The sequence below is a fragment of the Anopheles coluzzii genome, chromosome 2 (genome assembly GCF_943734685.1).
Source record: "Anopheles coluzzii chromosome 2, AcolN3, whole genome shotgun sequence".
Taxonomy (NCBI): Eukaryota; Metazoa; Arthropoda; class Insecta; order Diptera; family Culicidae; genus Anopheles; species Anopheles coluzzii.
In genome coordinates this window covers 23,316,639-23,341,346 of record NC_064670.1, presented here as the reverse complement: position 1 = coordinate 23,341,346, position 24,708 = coordinate 23,316,639, and the positions used below count along the sequence as shown (strand labels likewise).

At 48.1% G+C, this 24,708-nt stretch overlaps 1 protein-coding gene across 6 annotated transcripts in view; it reads right to left on the bottom strand.

The window, feature by feature from the left end:
* LOC120947778 (uncharacterized protein DDB_G0283357) overlaps positions 1-24,708 on the bottom strand; it is a 138,299-nt gene that overhangs the window by 14,063 nt on the left and 99,528 nt on the right. The gene's annotated exons all lie outside the window — the stretch shown is intronic.

The window sequence follows — 24,708 nt, the reverse complement described above, 5'->3', positions numbered from 1 at the left end:
GTAGTTTCCTTCGCGTTGAGAGTTTACAAGGAATTGTCACACCGGGTTCTCGGCGGCAGCAGCAGCAGCAATTAGAGCTGTAAATTAATTCCACTCACACAAATTCTCCACTCCCGCAGGGGACCGCAACCGCTCGGGAGGTTGAAGTTGTGAACGTGCGACGTGTAAAGATCCTTTTGCCGACCCCCGCCGCTTAGGATGACGACGGTCGTGGAATCGAATTCCTTTCGATGGGTGTCGTCGATGTGCAAGCGATGCAGTCCTGTTTTTTGCTTTGGTTTTGATGCTGTTACTGACTTCAGGAGGACTAATTAACATTCTAATTATCATAAGTATGCAGCAGCAGCAGCAGCAGCAGCGAAAGCACGCTAAAATGCGGTTCTTGGTTACTCCAACACACACTGCCCCCTCTTCTATCATCGCCCCCCTGCTACCGCAAAAGAAAAGTGAACTTTTAACGCTTTTCTGCCCCATTAGGCATTCAAGTTTGCTTAATAGTGTGCAGCGGGATGGATGGGGTTATGTTTGCTTACTTCAAAGCACTGGCAAACAGGACATCTTCAAAGTGACACCGATGTGTTGTTGTCCACACGTTTCACTCACTGTTGTCCTTCTCCCAGGCACGCTATATGAATGGGAAAATATCGATCGATAAGAGGGCAAAAGGAGCAAAACGTTAATCTTTCAAAATCCCCTTCTTCTAAGCCAATGCGTCCGTCGTCCCTTGTTCCATGCTCGTTCCAGTGCGTACGGCGAAAGAGCAGTGTTGACGGAACGATATAGTGTGGCAGCAGGTTGACGCAACCACCACCACCACCACTAACTCCATCGACATCACACGCATCACTGTCGCTCAATCTCCGCTCCAAGGGCTCCAAGCGATCGAACACGGTTCAAGTTAACGAATCAGCCTTCATCTTATTTAACGCTTGACAGAGTATCCTTTTCCCGTGCTCTGCTCTCTCTCTCCCCGATGAATGGCCATGAATGGCAGCGACGTCATCTTTGCGTGGCAGTCATATCGCGTGTGTTTGTGTGTATGGGTGTACGACGTCCTTGCCGAACGTCCTCCTGAAAAGTTGCGCTGGTTGATGGGCAACCGAACGCGGCTCAACAAACCGACAGCCGAGCAAGGACATGCTGACAGCACACCAAAAAAAAAAAAAAGAAAAAGAAGGCAACACATAAAGTCGGAAAAAGTCACAGAAACACGTAAAAAAAACATCAAATCAAATTCATATCACTGCACCCCGCACCGGTTATGAGGTCAGGCGGAGCGGTCTGACAGGCGGAACAGACGCGATTTCGATTTCCCCCGGCGACAGATATGAGGACAGATATCGCGTGTGTCGTGTATTTTGTAACGGACTGAGTGTGTGTGTGTGGAGCGTGCCCCGAAGTGAGATTGATGGATGATTGTGAGTAGCAGCAGGGAAATAAAGTCACCATCAATCCATACCAGTTCCCCACCATTCGGTAGTGTCACTGTGGAGGCACAACATACAGTAGTGGCTCCCATCTGTCGCCCGGGTCGTTGTGAATCGGTCCAAAGCGGACACTAAAACCCCTGTTATTGATTAGCAAGTAGTAGTCGGATCGGGTTGCAGCATCGGTTGAACCTACTCTTGCAGGTGATACTTACTTTTATTGCTACTACCCACTGACCCTGCGCTATATATATATATAGCTGCGCGTCTATTATCCAGAGCTATTGCTGCTAATGAAATGGTGTTACTTTACACAATTCATCGTACGTATCAGAGCTCGCTGCGATGAAGTGCCCGGTTTAGATGAACCCGGTTGAAGTGTGGCGTGTAAATATTTGATTTATCCCTATTACTTACACTTGACGCGTCCTCACGCGTCTTCGGGCGCCCACTGCAAGGGAGAGTCTTTGCTTGAAATGTGAAGTGTACGAGATCGATCGATCGATTAAGGTCAAATGTCAGCAGGTCGAGAACAAGAGCCCATCTGTCTAGTGGCTTTGTCTAGAGACAGCGAACGCTGTGGGGACAAGGAATAGGAGGAACTGTGTGTGTGTACACAGGCCCCGCCTCGCCGGAAGAGCCTAAACGGATGGCAAAGGTACACTCTTTTGTCCGGCTATTAACACACCGTTGACTTTTGACGCAGGCGACGAAAAGCGACTGTCCAATCGAAATAAATGACACAAACACACCGTCACCGTCACCTTCAACCCCCCAGGACGACAAACTGACGCTGCTAACAGCGGTAGAAGCAAACGGTGCTGCTGCTGGAAGCAAATAAGAACCAACCTTGATTGCAAGATACGCATCTCGTCGTCGTCCTCCGTCGGTTATGGCGCGTTTTTTTGCTCACTTCCTGTCGCACTCGGGCGCGCACAGTAATCTTGCTGTCACTAAAAACCGCCTGCCTGCCTGTCTGACCGACCGAAAACTAAAGAAAAGGCTCCACCCGTGTGACGACCGGTGTTGTCCGGGAAGGCGTCCGCGAGTTGCAACGGATCCGTGAAGGATTTATAGTGCAATTTTCCTGCCCCGGGGGCGCTACCAGTCACGGTGAGCGGAGAGATCTCTCTTGCCAAAGGAGCGCCCGGTGTCCGCGTCCACCTCCAAGAGCCCAAAGCTCCCTTTCGGTCGGGGTCATTTGACATCTTATCACATTCACTGTTGCTGGTGGTGGTGGAAAAACACTTTTCCACCCGGAGGAACCGAGCAACACACCGGTCGTTGTCGGGGAGAAATTTAATAAAGTTAATTTATCTACCGTGCGACAGGAGGCAAGCTTGAATGTCGGGGATTCGAAGCCGTTTTTACTTCACTTCCGTTGTGCCTTTCCCCGTTTTGCCAGCACTAGAGCGAAAGAGAGAGAGAGCGCGACACTGAGATGCCGAACGGAAGGAAGAGGTCGGGCCCAGGGGTGCACTACAAGTTTTCTGCCAGAGCTTTTCCCTTCAATCTGATTTTTTCCTTCTCTCTCGAGCGATGATATCACGTTTGGGTTTATGTGTGATGACCCAACGGTTCCCGGGTCTGTGGATGTGTGTGTGTGTGTCTGTTGGCTTTTATTAAACTCGGCACAAACTTTCCCAATTTTGCCACCTTTTCCATTTAGTCGCTTTTTTCCCTCCCACAGTCCTTCCAGCAGATGAAGAAAGGGGGAGAAAGGATGCATGCTTTTCCGGCTTTGCTTGCAGTTTCTAGCAGCGGCAGCTCACGTTCACCTACGGAGCACACTGGTGCCGATGCAACGGCGTGCGAGCTGCTCGAATCTTTTGTGAAGAAACTTGCACAAACTTAGATGTATCGTGTGGCCTTTCACCCAACCCCAGGTTAGCGCCCCGGAAGCAAAGGGTCAAAGGACGCTTTCTTTTTGTGCCATCACATTGCCAACTGTACGCCAGGAACCGGTAAAGCACCGACCGAAAACTGTCCCCGTTTGCCGTAAAAAGTTAAACTAAAGTCAATTTTCTCCTTGGCTCAGTTACGTCCGGTGTGGTGTAGAGGGAAGAGTTGCAGCCCAAAGCACAGCGAGAGAGAAAGAGATAGTGAGGAGCAGGAAAGCAACCTTCCCGGTGGGGAGAGGCGAGAGATTCAGTGTTTGCTGTAAGTATTAAACCGACCGGTCCAGTCCACATCCGGCCACCTGAGTGTGTGTGTGTGTGTGTGTTTGGGTGTGAACAACGTCCGGTGCAAATCCGAACTTACCGGCGGGCGTCGTGTACTGTCGTGACGCCAAGTGTAGGGAAGGTGTGTATATCATGGACCGGATTTTCCTTCCAACCAACAAAAAACGACCGCCCAAGACAAGAGGAAAACCTCGGGAAACCCGAAATCAATGACAACTATTTCGAGCTGGAAGTTTTTCCTTCCCCGGGCGGCTTTGATTCCGGATGGGGTGGGAGAGGTGGTTTTTATGGTCGGCGCCAAAACTTTTTGCACCGAACAAATCCGACGACAACACACACACACATACATCTATAGCCGCTGTTAGAATTGTGTGTCCTGTGTGAAGGAATTTCCGGATGAAATTTTCATCAACCATGATCCCTTTACCTTCTTTCCTGTTACCGTTGAATGTGTATAAAAAAAAGAATACACAACCCCCACGCCAACATCGCTACACAGAAAACTTTTTTTACTGAACTTCAGTAAAATTTTACTGAATTTTTTTTAACTGAAGTTTCAGTAATCCTTTCAGTAAAAAGAATGTTTACTGAATCATTCAGTAATGTCCGGTGCTCACCAAAATGACAGCTCGTTTACTGAAATCCCAGTAAAGCCATTCTCATATTACTGATTTTTCAGTAGTTGGTAGCGATTAAAAAATGAGGAAATATTTATTTTAAATTGAGTTTTTATTGATGCGCAGATAATGCCAGTCCCTCAGTTCATATTCATACATGTTTTGTGTTGTTTTATACAGTTTTTATACTGTATTTTGCTGCCGCAATTGTAGATGGTTCAGTAAGCGCTCACAGACACCACGCAATTTCAGCAAGCACAGTGGATTGTAGCAAATATTTTACACACCAACACGGCTGCCAATTGTGTGAAATAAATCCCGTAAGCCGAAATATCACCTGAAATTTCACCAGGGTGCCTGTAAGCGCCTACAAAATCAACTTTTTGCACATCACGAGCAAGTAGGTACCGCATTGTTTTGTTTTGATGTTCTGACTGACAGGTCGATTTGACAGAATGAATTGCTGCATTTTCAGTAATTTGTTTTACTGGTATCCAGTGAAACGACTAATTTGACACTTATTTTACTGATTTTCAGTAAAATGCGTATTACTGAAATGAATTCAGTAAATTATTTTGCTGAAAGTCAGTAAAAACATGACATTCATGCTGAAAATCAGTAAAATATTCTATTACTGAACCGTTTCAGTAAAAAACTTTACTGAAGCAGGATGAGAAAATTTGCTGTGTAAACACATCCGGAATCCCTTCCCCCTTCCCGAGAAACCGATATATTGAGACGGATGGAGGGAAAAGAAAAATTGGATGAAATTGGTCGGTAAAAGGTAGGATGATCCATTTTATTTTACGTCAAATCGTAGCATTTTCGGCAGGGAAGGGGCTGGGGGATGGTTGAGGAAAGCCCGGGCCAAAACATTCCAGCCACAGCATAAAAGGAAGAGCAAGAAAAAAAAATTCTCCAAAAGAACGCACGACCGAAAGAATTCGCCACCGCGGGCGAGAGGGAGAGCGATATAAATGGCCCGGTGTTAGCTTGCTAATCCTTTAAAGCCGAAACGGATACAGCTTTAATTGTGGGCGGTTGGGCATTTGGTCGCCATTGGTTGACACATTGAGCAGCGGACAATTTCTTGCCCTCAAACTAGACATTGGCCAGGAGGAGAGGGAGGGAATACACTTCATCACCTTCTTTTTTTTTTTGGTTGTTCAGAGAGTTTTGGGGCTACATCCGGTCAGTTTCCGCTTGGTTTCGCTGGACAGAAAAGGGGATTAGTTGTGTCTACGCCCTGCCCTTTCCTCACCACATCCTTCAAGTGGGTGGGAAAACTGTGTGAAACCCCCCCCAATTCATTCGCGACAAGGGCCGGCGGCGTTCATTTTTGTACGGCTCGGTGGTGGTTGGTTTCGGGGGTTTTAATTTCTCGCCAACAAAACTCAACCAAGAGACAAGGGTTGACATGTTTCATGTGCCCGACAGCGCACCCGGGTAACAGCTTGTGCACGACGACGATCACATTGCCACAACACCGGAGAGGCCGGGCCATTCGGGGGGCCACAAAAGCAAACGCCGAAAATGTGTTGCAAAGCGTAGGAGAAACGTCCTTGGGTAAACGAATTTTTACGCAGCCGAAAGTCCCGATGAACGCATGAAAGCGGGGGCGGGAAGACAATCGACAGTAAAGGAGTAAAAGGGATAGTGTCGTGTGCGCACACAGGCACCAACTGTCGAGTACTGTAACAAATATTATTCCAAGTTTGTAATTAAGTAAAGCGCACAGTAAGAAATGAAATGAAAGTAATTTGCATACTGCAACAAGATGTTGCTCCGAACGGGAGGGTTGCAGCTGGCAGAAGTTTTAGCACACCCGGCCCCCGCCAAAAACCAAAAGATTCCAGATTTCTCATCCACTAAAAAAACCACAAACACACAGAGGAAGAGGCTACACAACCACAAAGCAGCAGCAGCTTATCTCTTTCGCTCCTTTCGCTTCTTCTCCTGCACGGCAGCTGTCATCTGCATTTGCGTGTCGCAAGTTTTCAACCCGATTTCCAGGGGGATGCTTTTCCATTACTCTTTGTGTGAGTGTGTGTGTTTGTGTGAAGGCGAAGGGAAAGGTAGGGGCGCCTACAAGATGCACAAACGCCGGCAATGACGGCTGGGCGTACCAAATCCGCATACGAAAATCCGTTTTAACGCAGTCGATTGCAGCTTTCCTTTCGGAAGACACTGGCGCTGCTGCTGCTGCTGCTATGGAAACCACATCACACTTTTATCGTCTGATTTTCACCGAAAATGTGTATGTGTGTGTGTGTGTGCAGCAGGCAGGGTTAGAGAGCTAGTAAACACGCAGCCACGGCGGTGGTGGTGCTGGAGTCACCCACCGTCACCCGAAAAGGGTTTATCTTCATTAAATGGATTTGAGCTGCTGATACGGTTCTTATAGGGAGTGATGGTGGCTTTTCCCCTCCTTCTTTCTTTAGTCTTAATCAACGTGCCATCATTTTCCATCCCTTCCGAGTTGGGCAACAGACTGTGTCACGACGAGCGTGTCATTTCGTTTGTGCCGCGCGGTGTGCTTCGGAGCAAGCCGCAGCAATACGAGCGTGATGACAATTTTCCTACCCATTTCCCAAACCCTGTGCTAACCCCTGTTTGTCGATGCAAATTTTCAAATCCTGGTGGTGGTGGTTGATTATGGCAAAATACCATATAGTTTTGTGTATATAAAACCATCTGTGCTAACCAAACCGCCGGTGCGTTTGCAGTCAAGTGGGGTGGGGGGGCGCATCCTGTTAACACGACGCACAACCGCAAAGAACGTGCTGAGATTTAATAGGATGGAAAGGAAAATGCACATGAAAAATAAACCTGACCGAAACATACGATTTGTTATTGGATTTTCCCTAACGTGAAAATAGGGCTCATAAAATCGTTTTGGATTAAATTTACGTACGGCGCGAGGAAAGGATCGCACTGTCGCTGTTTTAATGCTCTGCTCGTACTCTTCCCAACAGGTCGAGCAGCTGCTGCTACTGTTGCTGTTAGCAAAAAAAAAAAAACAGGGACTCAATACCTTTACAGCGAATACAGGGAAAAAAGGGACGTTAAGGGGAAAGAGAAAACGAAAAAAGAGGTTTATTACATCGATAGATTCATAAATTAATCACAACGCGCGCGCGAGCGCGAGAGAGAGATAAGCTCAAGATATACCTTTGTCCCATAAAATATGGGTTTTCCGGCCCGGGAGAGAGAAGATGTGTGCCCACAAGCATAGATGGACGGCTAACTTGCGTGCAGCAGAAGCAGATAGATGAACAGTCAAACTATCAGGAGGAAGTAAATATATCATGTGGGGAAGTGTGATCGCGAGAGTGAGTGCTACGAATGAAATAATGGATGATCATTATTTGAGCGTTTCTTTGGCCGTGCTACAGAGATTCGTAACGATGATTACGCGAAGGGAAGTTGCGCAAAATTTATGGAACCAAACCGTCCAAAAACACAACTGCGCTCGATCGAGTTGTCGATGGTTTGAAATTATGTAAATGTCTTCTGCGCTGCGCTTATCAGCCAGCTCCGGGCAGGTTTTGGGACAACACCACAGCAACCACTTGTTTTAAGCATTCTGCTGCTGCTTCAAAATCGGCCACTTTGGTGATGGAATATTATTATTAGGCAACACGACAGACACACCACACCGGGAGCGTTTGTGTATATATTTATGGAAATTATCTCGTCCAAAAGGGAATAACAATAAAGCCGCCAGAGCCGGGCAAGCAACAAAACCCTCCGTCACTCCGTCGTTAAGTGTGATATCGATCAAAGTGAAGACATTCCCATTTTTGAAAAGGGGAAACGCGCTCTCTATTAGGAACTTGTTTTTAATATGGGAATTTTTGAAGACGGATGTGCGAAAACGTCTACCGAGTGTGTGTGTGAGTGTTCCAGTATGTCGCACTACCATCCATATTGGAGAGTACAAAAAAAAAGAAGATGCAATCATCGCCCTTCTTTCCATGCCCGTTTATTGCAAAATTCCTGCAGGCCAGCGTCAAAGCATCGGCGTGATGTGTGTCTGTGAGAAAACATAAACAATGAACGTCTGCACCCCAAAACAACGGGTATAAAACGTTAGACGCGGTACCACTCAAATTCCCCTCAAATCCACCGCGTTTGCAACCAAAGTCGGAAGTCGGACGAAACTTCGCCCCCCCCAAAACACACGCTCGATGAAATCGCGAACTACTGCTACTGCTGCTGCTGCTGCTCCAAAGTGATACCACGCCAAAAATGGCTATTATGTTTAATTGACCGAAAAGCGAAACACGCCAAACAGCAGCCGGCGGGCGGGCGAAGGCGCAATTGGGAGTGACGGCGAACCCGACGAACTGGTTGGTCCTGTCTGTAATTTATCTTGTTATCTCTCGGGTTTGAGCCACCAGAACAGAACGGCTGTGGGATGGGGACGGCCACCGCTTCCTGTGTGCAGCGCACACGAAAAAGGCTTCGCAGCAGGCTCCAGCGAGCGAGCGAGCGCGCGCGCGCGCCTGGAAAGCAACACAACAATTCGTAAACAGGCGAACAAATCACCGAAAACCGTCGTTCGTTGAGTTCGCTCCCGCTTTTCCAGCCGTAATATCCACAGCAGAGGTTGGCAGGCAGTTTATAAATCTTCTTCATCACACCACGGAGCAGCGTGAGGAGGAGTTCGTGCGTCTCACGGAAGGAACTACTGTAGAATTTTGATGAGTTACCCAGTGGAGGTACTGAAGCTGGTGAGGAAACTGGCGCAAGATATGAAACCTTTTCCACCCCTCCGACAGTTCAGACAGGTGTGTTACTGTGTTTGTGTGTGTGTGTTTCTATTGGATAAAGGCATACATTCACACACACACACACAACATTTTCCATCACATTTAACTCGCCCAATGAGTCGTGGGGTGATTCACGACACAGCACAGATATGGCTCGCGCAGATAATGCTTGCAAAACCGCGCTGGCAAACGTGTTGCTGGCGCACCAGGCGCCAGCCAAGCCGCCGTTTTCTCCAGCAAGAAGTTGGCAATCGCAGTGTGTGTGTCCAAGCGTCTGGACGCGTCGAACCGTATCCGTGTGTCATAAATTCTACTTCCGCCCGAATGTTCTCTGCTGTCTGAACCCCGGAGCCTTCTCCGCGACAGAAAGAATGCACCGAGCGACATCGGTGCATTAGGATCTGTTTGGTTGGAAATAAAAGTGTCACATTTGGCACACCATAACTGCAGTTGGATGCGATGTTGGATGCTGGAAAAAGCGATAGCGCCGAGAGCAAAACATCTGTTGGAAATTATGCCCTACAAGAGCTTGGAGATGAGGTAACGAGATGATCTTTAGAGAAGTTGACTGATCCTACACCGATCTGCTATTAAAAACAACCCGAGATCTTCCATGATTCGTCGGGATCGTGATCTGTTTGCGTTCATGGAACGTAGAAAACAAGCTGGAAATTGAAAACAATGCTCTTCCCCAAAAAAAAAAACTACATTCCAACACTTCCTTACGAAGATACACACACGCGTTTCTTCCGGAAGTTACACAGTGCGGTAAATAAAAAGGCACAGTGTGCACAGTCCCAGGTTTCAAAGGTTCATTCGGTTCAGTTTTAATTACTGATAGTCAGAGTTGGAAAAACGGAATGGTGACAACGGACAGCGGTTCGTTCGCCCGGTTCGTTTCCACTCCATCAAACCCCTTTACAACGGAAGCGAAATCGTTTCTTCCGCCCAGTGCCATGCCAGACTGGTGGAAACTTCCAGCCGTACGAAAATGGAGCACAAGGATTCCCGGGAGCAAAAACGGGAACGGGCTCTCTCTCGGGTGCGCAATTTTCCGCTTGATGTGGTGAAAGTAAAAATCACACAATGGTCGCAAAAGAGCGACCGGGGCAAAAGTTTTCTACGATGTCTCTCCCCTCCCGGGATGCGCCCTTGTGCCGGTGCTGCCTTTTTTTTTTGTTGGTCCAGGACAAACTTTTCCGTTGTCAATAGAGAGGGCGACGACGAGAACGGGAAAAGATGATTCCTGCTTTTTTTTTTGAGGGGAGAGGGTAACTGAAGGCAAAGTGCCGCCACATTCGCTGCGGAAATAACGCTGAAATCCTTACAGCATCATAAATTAGGCCGCCCCACACCACCGACCACGTACGCCAGCTTCCTCCCGGGGAAACTTTTGGCGAGGAAAAGCGAGAAAATGGGATACAAACGCTTCCATTGTCCATCCTTCGCGTGCGCTTTCGTGAAGCAGCACACGCTTGGTTCAAGTGGGTGGACACAAAATCCATTTTGCTCTGTGTGTCAAGCCATTCGAGAGTGGCTCCCCTTCGCTGGCCCTTCTCCTCGCTCGGTTTAGCGTACTTTGTCGCTTGACCATGTCGTGGTCGTCGTCGTCTACCGTCCAATTGTAAACCCGTCTCATCATGTCGGGAAAGGTTGTTGGTTTTGTGTGCACACGGGAGAGAATGGCACAAAAAAAAAGGATGTAAGAATGGCTATTATTCGCGTATTTGTACGGTGCTGAAAGAAGGGCAAGGGCTGAGGATGGGAGCTAGAGAATTTAAAAGAATGTCAGCTCTTTTTTGTTATTATTGTGGTTTTTTGTAGCGCTCGGTGTGGCACCCGAAGAAAAGGTCGGTGGAAGGGGTTGGCGAAAAAGTAAATGTTGCACTACACATCGTAAGGGGTTGGCGGCAAATCGGTGGACAAACTGCTGGCGTTTGCGGCGCACACGAAAAAGGAACCTAGTCGACGATGATGATGACGCTGTCACTTAGTTTAAAACAGGCGAACAAGTTAGACAAGTAACGGGTATGGGAACGTGCTGCTTTGTTGATATTGGCAGCTCGTCAAACGCTGTTTGCAACACTTTGAATTAAGTACAAAAAAATTGTGGAACTTTTCCGTTTCTTCACAAAAGAACACTTGAGTTTTCAATTTTAGCGCCCAAGGCCCGGGAATTGGCGTTTCAAGGTAATAAAGAATTAATGTTACTACCAGCAGTATCACAACTGGATATTAAATTCTTCCCACGAGGCTGCCAAGAATCCTCGAACCACACACAGACACATACAACTTGCAAGATACACAGCGAGAGACTCCCAGGCCGGAGTGGAGCGCTTACATGTTTGCCAAAATATGTGTCATTGGGCCAAAGAGAAAAACAAATCAGCATCAGCAACACAACTCATATACTGACAAGAGCCCCACAGGAGCGCTCTGTGGAACGTCAATAAAAAGCATCTCCCATGACAACCCCTGCATCAAAGTTTGCTCCACAAAACAAACTCCACAACGGGGCACAACGACACCACAGAACCAAGCAATTGCTGCTTGATGGAATCACCCAATTCAATTTCTCAGCCAGACATATGTCAAACTGATCCTGCCGAGGAACTTGTGTGACAGTCACTGTGTCTGTGTGTGTGTGTGTATGTTGCCGTGTGATGCCAGAAAGTTCGTGCCTTATCGCTTATCATTCCCGCCTCCACCATTCTGTCCGAGTTCATCCCCGCTGCCGGTTCGTGGTGGAAGAAGTAGCAGTAACTGGGCAACCCTGTTCTACCATTCTTGCTTCCGGAGGTGGAGAAACAGACACGGAGATGGCTCAGTGAATGAGTGACTGCGGTCACTAACCACCATGGATTGTTGTTATTAAATTGGGTCCCCGGGTTTTCCAAGCCCCGGGAAAGGAATATTAATAAAACTGGGCCAAAGGAAAGCATGGAAGTTACTCTCTCCTATCGCCCCAGCAAATAGCGCGCCGTTTGATTGTTTTGGAGGTCCTTGGGGTGGTGGTTTGTGTTTCACGTTGCTCGCTGCCGAAGAGATAAAAAGAGACAATATCCATCATCAGACAGGATGGGGGGCGAGGTTTTGTCCTCTCAACCCATCCAAGGGTTGATACCGGTAAGGGACGTGACACAAATTCTTAACCAGCGAGAGAGATAGACAGACAGAAAGGGAAGAACACCACGCAAGCGATAACGACACCACCGATCCTGCTCTCGTGGTTTTCCCTCGTCAGCGCCGACGAGGAACGCGTTCGAAATTAATAAACAACGAACGTGAGAGAGTTTTTCCCTCCCACGGATGCGACAAGGGTCGTAGGAGAGTGGAAATGAAGAAAGATCCTTTCCAGCGACCGTAAACATGCACTTGAAAATTAGGATGGCTTTGCCTAGACCGAGCCGCTTTACTTGAACGTTTCTCTGGAAACCATTCCACCCAAAGACAGGCACATGTGCAGACGTATTGGGTGAAGAGTGCTTCTCCAGCTTGTCCTCTTCTAGCCTTTGTTAGCGGATAGTTTTTCAAACACATCCAATTCAAAGATTAATTGTCAACAGCTTCGTCGTTTTGCTTTCCCGGTCGGTGTGTCTAGCAGCGAGCAGGATTCGGTGGATGACGGAAAGAAGGACAAACACGCATAGCATAGCTGGGAGGGACGAGTGAGATATGGTATTAAACGGGAAACTTGTGTTGAGTTTCTGTGAACTTCACTGCACAACATCCTGGATCGGCCGGGTCGGGTGGACGTGAGACCAATTATCGGGTCGCGCCCATGCTGATGACAGCAGCAGTAGCAGCATTAGCAGCAGCATCGAGGTTCAAGGATCTACGGCACCATGGGAGTGAAGAAATGCCATAAATCACCAAACCAACCCCAAAAAAATCAAGACAATGCGGCATTTTAAGCGTTTGGTCGTGTGCAAGCAAACTTATGAGAGAGAGAGAGGGTGTGCGCTACAGACGGCAGGCACCCAGCGAGCGCACCGAGAGGTTTGTTTATTTGTTTGGCCAAGTAAATCATCTGCCATTTTTGTGCCGTTTTCTGTGCCGTTTGTCCGCGCGACTTCCGGTGTGTTTGTGTTTGTGTCTGGCGGCTCCAGAAAAAGCTGGGCTCTGCGCAGAAAGAAAAACATCCTTTCTCTTGCTCCGTTTGCGTTCCCTACCCTCTTGACGATCATTTGTTCGGCAGAGCCGGAGGATCATCATCGTCCCAACTTTCGCTCGGTGTCCTTCCCACAGTCGAGGCGCGCGCGCGTCTCGTTTGATTGATGATGTCTTGGCGCACTGGAAATTCAAAGTGAAAGTGCATTCCACCACTCCGCGCCCGCTGGTCGGTCGGGGCAGGATGGAAAATCAATTAGAAACAATATTTATGCTTCGTGTCACCGCTCATCAGCAACTGGCTTGGCGGGGTTTCCCCATTTGCAGTGCCTCGCATCGTTAGGCATTGCTGTGTGCGCTGGCGGTTTTACTTGTTAGGTCGTGAAATTTGGCATTCGTTTTCTTATGCCGCTTGGAAACCCACGCCAACGGGAGGCAGTAGACTGTATCAACACGACAACACACGCTGCATCTCTCTTGCTGGTGGGTGTGTTTGTTTACTTAACAAACCTTAATACACAAAGCACAAGCAGAAAGTTGTTGGTGGAGGACCGTTTGGAAGACGTACAGTGGCGTTTATTATTATGGTATCTGCGTTTCCATACATCGACACATTTCGAGAAGAGATCTAGCAGATTTTTGTTTCATTGTTTTTAACCACAAATATATTTGACAGATGTCAAATTCTTCCATTACAAATTGACAGTTTGACACGCATTTTGAAGATCACTTGTTTGTTTTCGTTTGAATTTACACAATAATATCCTTTCAAAGCATTTTAGTACATCACAAAATCTCATTCTTAACCATCATACCATCCCACAAGCTAGTCACAAGGCCAGCGAGCAGTAGAAACGTTTTGTAAAGATATCAATCAAAAGGGCCACTCAATGTACTTCACACTTCCTCTCACACTGATTGTGCCGCAATTCGAACGTGCACAGTTAGTTATTATTATCTGCAACAAAGATTTATGCTTGTGCAGTACACCGCCCCCCAGATGCAAACAATTGTTCGTGGGCCACTTTTCAGCTTAGCTGTCAGGGCGTGCATAACAGGCACCGAGGCACCGAACACGGAAAACAAAAGCAAACACAGCACTATGGCACAAAAACTATGGTACAGGAACCACCACCGCCGCCGGAAGTGGTTGGGTTAGAGCGACTTTTCTCCTCTTCCACTCCCACTCCCTAGTACACAGAGTGCTGCCGGCCGCTTTTACATCGCCCGGAAGTAGATCGTTTTCCCTTTTCATCGGGACCGCGGTGCCAAAGTGATGAACGGTGTTGTTGTTGTTGCTGGCTCAAAGCGAACACATCACACTCCCGGCTGCATCATCTACCTTTTTATTGTAACCGGGGTACTACCACCCCCGTCGCGAGTGCAACTGCTACTACCACCGCTTGCACAGTATGCAGGAATGCATTTCCGACTCTTCCACGGGGCAGGATTCCGCCGGCAGGGAGCGGAAGGAAAACAACTACTGTCAACTTCAATTGTTTCACCATTCCAGTAGTAGTGAACCACTATCGCGCGCGCCGGCAGTAAATCGTCTGACTCGCCGGGGCGCGAATAACGACTGACAGCTGATGGAGTGGAGAGAGTAAGAGTGTTTTTGCTGGCTTCTAAACCTTACGAGAAACCTCAACATTAGGGTTGCGTGTGTGTGTGTGTGTCTCAACAGTCAGGAGTCACAACAGCCGGCAGGGTGATTTAATGAACGGTGTAGTATGATGGTGGTAGAATTCGCAGATTCGCGAGAAATGGCACGATTGTGGCTGCGCATGGGTGCCCCTGCACAAAACGTCACTCTTTCTCAGGGCGCGCACAGGATTCATTTCCTACCCAATGCTGCTCTACGCGACCAGTAAGGCAGCCCGAGCATTGCAATTGCACCCGGAGTGCTGCAGCATGCAAAACACACACCGTCGTCATGAATATTCATAGCCGATCAGTTGTTCCCATGGTTCCTTTCCCGCCGGTATGTTGTTGTTGTCCCTAGAGTAAATCCCAGCATAGCCGGGCGCTGTTCGACGACGGTGCAATAGATTCTAGCCCGTGATCAGTGCCGTGTGCTAGGAAGTTAGACGACCTCAAACCACCCCCATCCAACCCAAAGTCAAGCTAGAGCATGATCGTCCAGCAACGGGAGGGCAGAATGTTAAGGTGTTTGGGTGCATTTTGCGGAGGAGCGGAGGTAATTGAAATATCTCAAATATCTTAATTCGTTTAATAAACATGTAAAAAGATTTAATTAAACCCTTTGCAGCTAGCGCACTGCCGGGCGAGAAAGAATCTCTTTGACCAAGAATGCGTGGCAAGCCCCCGTTGCCTTAGAGGAGGGGGTTTGGGTGGGTACATAGAGGTAAGCCCCAAACACGCGGCGACCAGAACGCGAAATATGTATGCGGATGTGGATTGAATTGCAACGAGTGCGCCATCATGACCAACTACACCGACCGACACTATCGCCTGGAATCGACTTTAAGCCGGCTCGGAGAGAGGGAGAGAGACACACACGTAATAGTGATGGGAGATATGCACTACAGACTCACACACTCACACACAATCACACCAAAGTGGGAAGATTTATGAAATCGTAAAGTATTGGTTCATTTAAATAATTGAATATGCAAATCAGGTGCATGTGCGAAAAAAGCGTTACACCACCAACCCCGACCCGACCGATTTGGAATGGGTTTTATTCTTCTTTTTTTATGTGTGTCAAAGCCTCATCCCCTCGTCCTTACCAGCCCCTCAATCTTCGAAAGAGAGAAGAAGGAGGGAAGCAAAAAAAAATCCAGGTGAAATTGTTTGTTTGTTCACTCTGTTTGCGCATTGCATTTCTGTTGTCGTACAAGTGCACTTTTGCGCAAAACGTTGCGCAAATATGTTTTTGACTGGGTGCGTGTGTGTGCATTAGACTGAAGGCTGGGGGGATAAAAGGTGCGTTTTTAGAATTGCATTTTTTTCTTTTTTTTTTCTTTTTCTCTTTTTTTCCATCCCTCTCCTATTTGTGTCCTATTCCGTCGTTGCATCCAGGTGCACGCTGCTGCTGATCCTGACGCACTCTCTCTCTCTCTCTCTGTTTTCTCTTCCTGGACACACATTGTATGAGAGAGACAGAGAGGAAGAAAGGCAATGTGACACGCGGGTTTTACGGTAAAATCCGCTTGCCTGCATTCATCTGGACACGGAAAACACACTCCAATGCTCGTACCACCACCTTTCGAGGCACTGATTGCACCCAAACCCGGCCGAGCGCGGAGCATTGGCCAACAGAGCACAGCACTTCAAACGATTGCAGTTCAAATAAATCTTCCGCAGAGCAGCAAGCTCAGCAAAAAGGAAGCCCCGCGCCTGTACATACACGCGGGAGGGGATACTGTAATTGAAAAGGTAAACATGTCGCGTCGATCTGGCGACCGATTCCCGCTGCTCCGACGTTTTAAAACCGGTGGACTGGAGTCGAGCGGAGGAGGCCCGGGGACCGTAATCCATCTTAGATGGATGGATTATTCATACCCTACCCTCGCGGGCCTGCTGGTCGAACGACAGGTCGGTGCATTCCGAGTGGCAACCGTTTCTAACCCGACCGTGGAATGTTGTGGTGCGTGTGGTGCATTTGTGGCGCGGTTGGCTGCGAGGGGAGTCGTAGTGCTTTGCGAATCGTCCTCCAATCTTGACATGTTGTGAGCACGAGAGCGCTGGGGTACACACACCACTAGTAATCCCATCACTCCAAATGTGCGGCCCGAGAAGCACGGTAGTAGACAACAAATCAGTGCCACAGAGCCGTGCCACTGCCAAAGCTGGAGGAGAGCGGGAGGCCGAGGATCGGGTGGAAGTGTGATTGCATATTTCACGCCGGCCGAAGTTTGCAATAAATAATTGCACATTATCGTGACAGAGGGTTGGCCGGGTCGACAACACAAAGTCGACATTTCGACGTCCCACCAGCAGCCGCTGCTGGAATCAAAGGCGACGGGCGCTGGCGTATGGACACAATTAGGTGCATTTTAGATTTGATATGGAATCTTACATTCGAAGCTGTGGCATCAGAGTGTACACGTTAAGATGACTTTGATCTGTGTGTGTGTGTGTGTCTTTGCATAAATGCATCGGACATTGGGCAAAGAAGAGGGAGTTTATGAATATCTCACCCCCCACCTGTATGTCCTGCCAGCCAACCAACTACCCCAAAAACGGTGGCAGACGGCAGATGGACATCACTGCACACTTCGCTTCCGATCATCGTTGGGCTATTAATCAAACGACCGGTTCTGCTTTTTGTGCCAACCGTCGTCCGGAGGTTGTACTCTCTCTTTCAAACCATTTCGAAATGTCATGTATTTGGCTGCAGCAATTGCTTCCATACACACACAACACAGAGAGAGAGAGAGAGAGTATGGGGAATGGATTTTAAAGTGCAGGAAATCCCGGCGACCACTGGACTGGGAGAGTGACTCGGGAAATGATTACAAACGAGCAACTAACTCCAACACAGCATGGGGGCGCCACCCAACATTCGCCTCCTGCACCTCCTTCAGGCCGGCAACTAAGATTATTAAACTGCTTTAGGGGAGGGCGTAGAGGTGAATGGGACGATGTCACGGTGGTCTTTCTATGCGATCGATTAGACTAGAAAGAGAGAGAGAACACGAAGCACCACAACGGTACAACCTCATCTCATGATCATCATCATCTTCATCATCATCGTCGGGGGTGGTGTGTCGTTACGGTTGGGGTAGATATTAAATTTATACTCGTGACTTTGTCTATCTAAGTTCTTCGTCTTCTTCAGCTGCTTCTCTTACTTCTGTCTCTCTCTCTCTCTCTCTCTCTCTCTCTCTCTCTCTCTCTCTCTCTCTCTCTCTCTCTCTCTCTCTCTCTCTCTCTCTCTCTCTCCCTCTTCTCCATCCCCATGGTGCGCCTTAATGATGCGATTCATCGATCGATTCTTTACCGAGGTCGATCGAGGGTGCGTTCGACCTTTTCCTCCTGTCCCTTGCCGGCGGAGAAGAGATGCAGCAGTGCACAGCAATGCAAATAGCATCAGATATAGGGACGCACCATCGACGCTCCAAGGCATGCGAGAACATTGGCGAACGAGGCGAATCAGACAGAGGCGGAGGTCATCGCTCATCGACCCAGACGGGGGGTCTGCTATGATGCGAATTTTTCCCTTTGCCAGCAATCCGGCTCGAAGGACCAAAACCAAACAGCATCGTCCTCTCTCGCACTCTTCTCTCTTACTCTCTCTCCGTCTAGGTGGATATACCAACGGACCTTGATTTAAGATTTGTTTTCCGTTCCCTTCTTCGTAATCCACGCAATCCAACAGTGGGGTTTGTTGAAACAAAACCCACCGCTACAGTGTGCGCTTCTGTGGTCTGCTTCCAGAACCGGCCAGCCACTTCCCTTTCCCTGGGCGTAATGTTGTGGAGAGAGCTGGCCAGCACCAAACGCACCGCTATGAGGATGGATGGATGATGAATCCCGATGTCGTAAGATTCATCATCTTTTGCGATTCTCTACCCTGAGATGGCAGTCCCGGCAGGGTGCAGAGAAAGCGGGGTTACACAACACAAGCCACTCGGTAGTCGTCAACCGGCAGGCTCTATTTTTTGCTGTTGTTCCTTTCCCGCTGGAGGCAACGGTGCTGCTGTGTGCAGTAAGTGGAGAATAATCATGAAATATGAATCGAGCAAAATGCGTACTCCGCTTATTAATGCATATTTGATATTGATATATTGTTCCGTAATGACGTTACCACACGGCCCTGTGGCGCTTCCGAAAAGGGTAGCCGGGCGCGCAATGGAGGGAGAGCACTGATGTAAAGAGCGATTGTGGTTCTGATTTTGAAAGAAGAAAGAACACACCCAAGAGGACAGAAGGAGGTTGCCTTTTAAAGGGCTATTGTTTTTTTTTGGGGGGTAGTACCATTTCATTGCGGGATTTACTTCCACAGCAGCAGTGCGAGGTGGGTTGAATCATTACACAAAGATGAGGGGATTTTATCCCCTTTTCGGAAGGAAACAAAAAAAAAGATCACAAAAGTGTGCAAAACATAATAAGAAGTGTGAATCCTGAAAGGAAACCGAAAGTGTTGGATGTGGGGTGGGTAAAATCCATTATCACACCGGAAGTTGTGTTGCTCAAATCATGGCGCAATTTTACCAACCAAACGCACCAGCCGCATGTGTACCGCAAAAATGCTTCCACAGCTCCAGGCCCCACTCATTGAATCGTCCCACACGACCGTCCCAGCAACTTCTAACTGTACGCCACATATGCTCCCCTCTTTTCTGTCGTCACGATGACTTGCGCCGTTGATCCTTTCTTTCAGCAATACACAGGCAGTAGAGTACACAAAACAAAACCGGAGGAAACCGCTTTTAAAAAGGCAAGCGCTACTCCCCCATTTCGGACCACTCGTTCTTCGTTTGGGGGTGTTTTTTTTTACTACGCAGAACGCATTTTATCAATCTCAGCATCCTGTATCCTAGCTTTTGGAAAGGGGGAGTAGGCCATCCCCTACCCTATGGATTTAAAATCTCAGCAGTAAGCGCACATCAAGCGCAATGGGGTTGTGTTGTGAGCGCGGCGGCATGATGGTGCAGTTAGTTTCCAAATAATAAAACGTCAAAAGATCCTCTCAGCCATTGCCTCAGCCGGTACACACTGATGATTTCGCAACACGAACGCAACCCACCACGGGAGCGCACGAGAGGAAACGTCGTCGTATTATTTTCATTTTAATTCAATGGGATAGCATAAAATTTCCGAGCAACAAAAAAACCCTTTTTATTTCCCAAAGCCTAGCTAAGCAGCAACGACACAGCAGGAGGGAGGGGTTCGGTGTGTATACTGACGGCAAACAAACGGTCCCCTGCCGAGGACACACACAGGCACAGAGAGTGCACAAGTGTGTCGCAAACCTTGCCGTTGTTGGTGGCTCTTGTGAAGCCTTGGTAGGTTCTACAGCCGTGCCTCGCTGCAAGAAGCACATCAATGTGTTTATGAGAAGGATGAGGCTTTGCGCTAGGCTGTACTGGTACCGGGGTTCGCCGAGAAGCGACGTTCTTGACTCAAGCAAGTAAAGCGCCGGGGATGGATTTTATGCGCGGCTGCCTCCTCGCTTGGCTGGAAATTGGTACGAGGGTTAAGGCACACACACAAACACACAAGCTGGTGGGCAAAACCCTTTTGGGTTAGGTTCCGGTACTCTCTATGCATGCTTTATGTTGCCCTTGTTTCAAAGCAAAGGACGACTGTGTAGCAGAATAGGTCGCTGCTAGGTCCGCTTTTTAGATCAAGATTTGTCCGGGAGGCGATGATGCGTTTCGTTTTGGTTTGTTTTTTTTTGCTTCTTCCCTGAGCGCACTGTTGATTGTTCTCTTCCTCGCATTGTGTGTGCCATCGTGATGCCATCATTTTATTTTTACATTTTCCCCGAGCAATTCGTCTCTATAGCCCTTAGTGTCGTCTAGGGCACAGGACATCTTCAAACCCAAAATAAAAGTATCCTAATGTTCTCCACTCTTTGACGTTTTGGGGGTAAATCACGGTGCGTGTTTGTTTCCCTGTTTATATTGGTACGGGGGATAGGGCGTGCAATTTGACTACTTAACGCCACTGTCGTGATTTTTCGGACCGCGTAGCCATTGTCCCGTTTAGGGACGTTAGGATGTGTTTATCCCTGTGAAACGAATTTATGGTCCTGTGGCACGGGACTGTACTGCTTTTTTTTACAGGCTTGTGCGTCTGTCTTTCGTTGACAAAATAGATGCGTGGTCTGTCTATTCTGTTCATGTTTCAATCCCCCTTATTTCGAAACACCACACCAATGCGAAACGGGAAATAAAACCTACACCATATCTCCATCTCCGGAAGAAAAAGGGATGGACTTTGGTTGCGTTTCTTCCGCTCGCTTCAATAGTGAACCTTCGTTTGTTCTGGGATTTTTCCTCCAACAACCCGACCCTTTTCCCGCGCGTCCTTTTCTGCGTACTGTACACAGGGGCAATCTTTTGCCCGGTACTTAATTTAAATTCTAGCGCACGCTACAATGCACCACACACCGCACAAAAGGGGTGTGAAATTGAAACCTCGGCCACCTTGGAAACCCTGGAAGAGTGGGGTGTTTTGTTTCAGGGGTTTTTTTTTGCATTCGTTCTCCCCCCTCCGGACGGGGTTTTTTGATTAAAGAACAACAATCGTAAAGGAGCATTCTGCACGCCGCGCAGTTGGGTTGCTGAGTGTTTTCCCTGTTTATGCGGATTTTTCTTTGCACATTGCCCAAAGACGTGTTAATCATAGAACTACACCAGGCGAAGCTGTTGCTCGGGACTTTCTGACTAAACAGAAACACGGCAGGCATTAGCGGGTTTGGCTTTTCGGAGATAATAATAATGAAGCCGCAGCTACTGGCAACAACGACGACAACAACAAAAGCACTGCGTGAAAATAAAACAGGGGAACAATGGCGAAAGACGATCGTTTTTTTCTTCTCGTTGTTTTGCTTTCGAAGGGGTCCCCTTGCACATTTATTAAAATGTAACGGGTTTGAGGGTTGAAGGATAAACAAGGACGTGTCTTACAAGTGGAGAGCGGTATTAAACGAACGGATTTGGTTACCGTTGTGCCCTGCATTTCAGTGTTGTGTTCGACGACGCATACGCAACTGTTAAAAGGACATTTGAGCACCGCGAGCAGGGGGAAAAATAATGAGCGAAATAGTAGTAGCAGCGCCCCAGCATCCATTGAGATTCACCTGAATAGTGTCGTCGGGATCGTCGAGACTCCTCACTAAGAAACATTGCAATATAAAATACACATCATTGAAATCATAAACCCTTGCAACCAACTTTCCTAAACGGAAAATGAAAAAAAAGGGGTAAACTTGATAATTTGTTCACCAACTACGTGCGAGCACACAAACCGGCTACCGACCGCTGTTTAAATTATCAAAGCAAAATGAAGCCCTTTTTGTCTGCTGAAAGGAAGGCAGCAAAATAAATTATGTCACGCGCGTTTGACAACCGGAGTGGTCTCGCCATACGGTTCAGTGCTTTCCTTCCCAGAACAACCGCCAGCCACTTTTCACCATCCGCCACGCCAAGAAAACCACCACTTGGCAGAAGAGTGGCAACAACAGCGCTCCCACCGATGCAAGTTCCTCGCTCGAAGCCTTCCTTCGTCGTGGAAATGAGTGTGTCTTTAACTTTGGACAGCATTTTCGGAAGCAAAAATTTAAGAAACCAACACACCCATCACAACGCAGCGAGGCGACCAGAAGTTGCGGCACGTGAAAAATGTGGCTTTTTCCAAAACCCCAGGCCCGTAGGCGGCACACGAAGTGGAAATACCACCGCCCAGCCCAGTTGCCGGAAGGAAGGAAGGAAGGAAGAACGGAAATTGCTTAGCATTACAATTTGGTGCTGTGCCGCAGAATGTGGTGGAGGATTTTGGGGGACGAGCGAATATCATCTGCATCATTCATATTCTCCCCCAGCTGTCGAAGGGCGCTTCTCCACTACGCCCGACAAGAAAAGGACGAGGACGAATTTTTTAAGTACCTTCTTCTTAATGACATTTCACATTTTGGCCCCGCACGCGCGTACGCAAGGAGAGTGTTGTGGTAAGGAAAGTTTTCCATTTCTTTCGCCCCGCGGCGCGACGCGCATCATAAAGGCAAATCATTTCCTTCCATACGACTCCATCCGTTCTGTGGGTTTAGCGCGTTGAGGGCTGTGGAGTGAGGTACTCCACTCGGTGAACGGTAGGAACCTGAGCAAAATGATTCTTAAGAGTGGAATTTATGATTTCCGGAAATGCAAACTGGAACCGACATCGCGTGCCGTGGTGAAGGCTGCTTCCATCATACCGGGCTATAGATGATGCTATGTACACCTAGCCATCATCCTAGTGCACAAAAGGGTGGTAAATGTAGCAGGAGCTAACAGTGACAGGTGGAAGAGTAGGAGCAACACATACACTGCGAAGCTTCCTGTTCCATAAGAAAGAGGACATGAAACCAGGATAATGACTTCAAATGCTGCTCCGATCGAATCGGAAACGATGATGATGCGTTTGTTTAGCACGGCCGTCGTCGTCGTCGTCATCGATAAGTACCTTCCAATTTACTACCGACAGTATTAATATTATCACAAGCAGGGATTAAAGAGGAGTGAACATCTTTTCATCCATCGCAGCGCATTGGTGGATAGGGCGTGGTGAGTGTGTTTTTTTTTTGTTGCTTCTTCGTTGATCTCATCTCGGCACACGACATCCGACAACAGTAATTCTCTAATTCTCCAACTCCTGCTGCTAGCTTTCCTTTTATCGAATCGATCTCCGCTTGAGCTCGTCCTGCGGTACGCGTACCTAGGCAGCGTAGGATGGGAATGTTTCCAAAAGCGGCAGCTAATAATCGAACAGACGCGCACGCGGCTCGTGCTGTGACTCCCTTCGGTAGCATATTTCCCTTTGCATCAATCACAGCCGAAGAACGTGGGCTCTTTTTTTTTGTTCGCCATAAATGGGAAACAAAATTTACTCTTGTTTCATATCCCACCACCGCTTTCTACCTTTTGCTTTGAGGACTGATTTGCTGTCCAACTCGAAGGACATTTCGCGTCCCTGTCAAAAGCATGCGTCCCCCGCCGGAAGCAGCGCGCGTGCACACCGCACCGACCGTTCGCCGCTTAGCAGGCACTTATTAGCGGTAATGAAAACGGATTATTATCCGTGACGGCGATGAACCGTACTAGCGCCCGCCGGTCGCCGGGAATCTGTCTCCCCTTCTGGCGCACTCGGTTGTGATTAAAAGCGAACGTTGGGAGTATATAATTCACCAGCTTGCCGCGAAAATAGAAGGGCGTTAGATGACGAATTTGGATTACGATGGCAACCGGGAAGGATTTCACCTCCTTCATGTGTTTTTTTTGTTTGCGAGTTCTGATGGCAAAACTCCACGGGCGACGGGTGCAAATGGTACGATTTGTGGGCGATGTTTTTAATTAACGTTTCTAGCAGCGAGTGTGGCAGACAGACAGTTTGGGCCGGTTTGGGCGGAGTTGTCCGTCCGTTGACAGCTGCTGCTTGTCGATGAGCTCTCCATGGCACGGTAATTGCAGCGCTGTTACAGTAACAGTGGCACAGTAAAGGGTTCGAAGTATGGAAAACTTCCTCTCCTCACGCAAAAGCCTTTTATTTTGCTTTGCTAAATCTTGTGTAAATTTAGCTTCTGCAACTATTTGTGTTCTTTGTTTGAAGAAAAAATCCTTTAATGTACTCTTGAGGTTATGTTGTTTGGTATGCGGTAAGTACGTGTGTTTCAAGAGCGTATCGGTTACCACTTTTTCTCGGGTTTTTTTTCCCTCCAGTGCTTCTCGACTTCTTCCAATCAATCATTCACGAGTGCTGAACTCGAGGGAGGGAAAACCTACCAAATCTACCCCTTTCGATCGCAACCAGCGTGCTAGCAACGACCCCGAGAAAAGGGGCTTACACACAACCATGAAGAGAGCCCATCAACAGCTGTGTTTTTCGCCATTTCCCGAGTCCCATCCCACCAGCCGGCTTCTGGTAG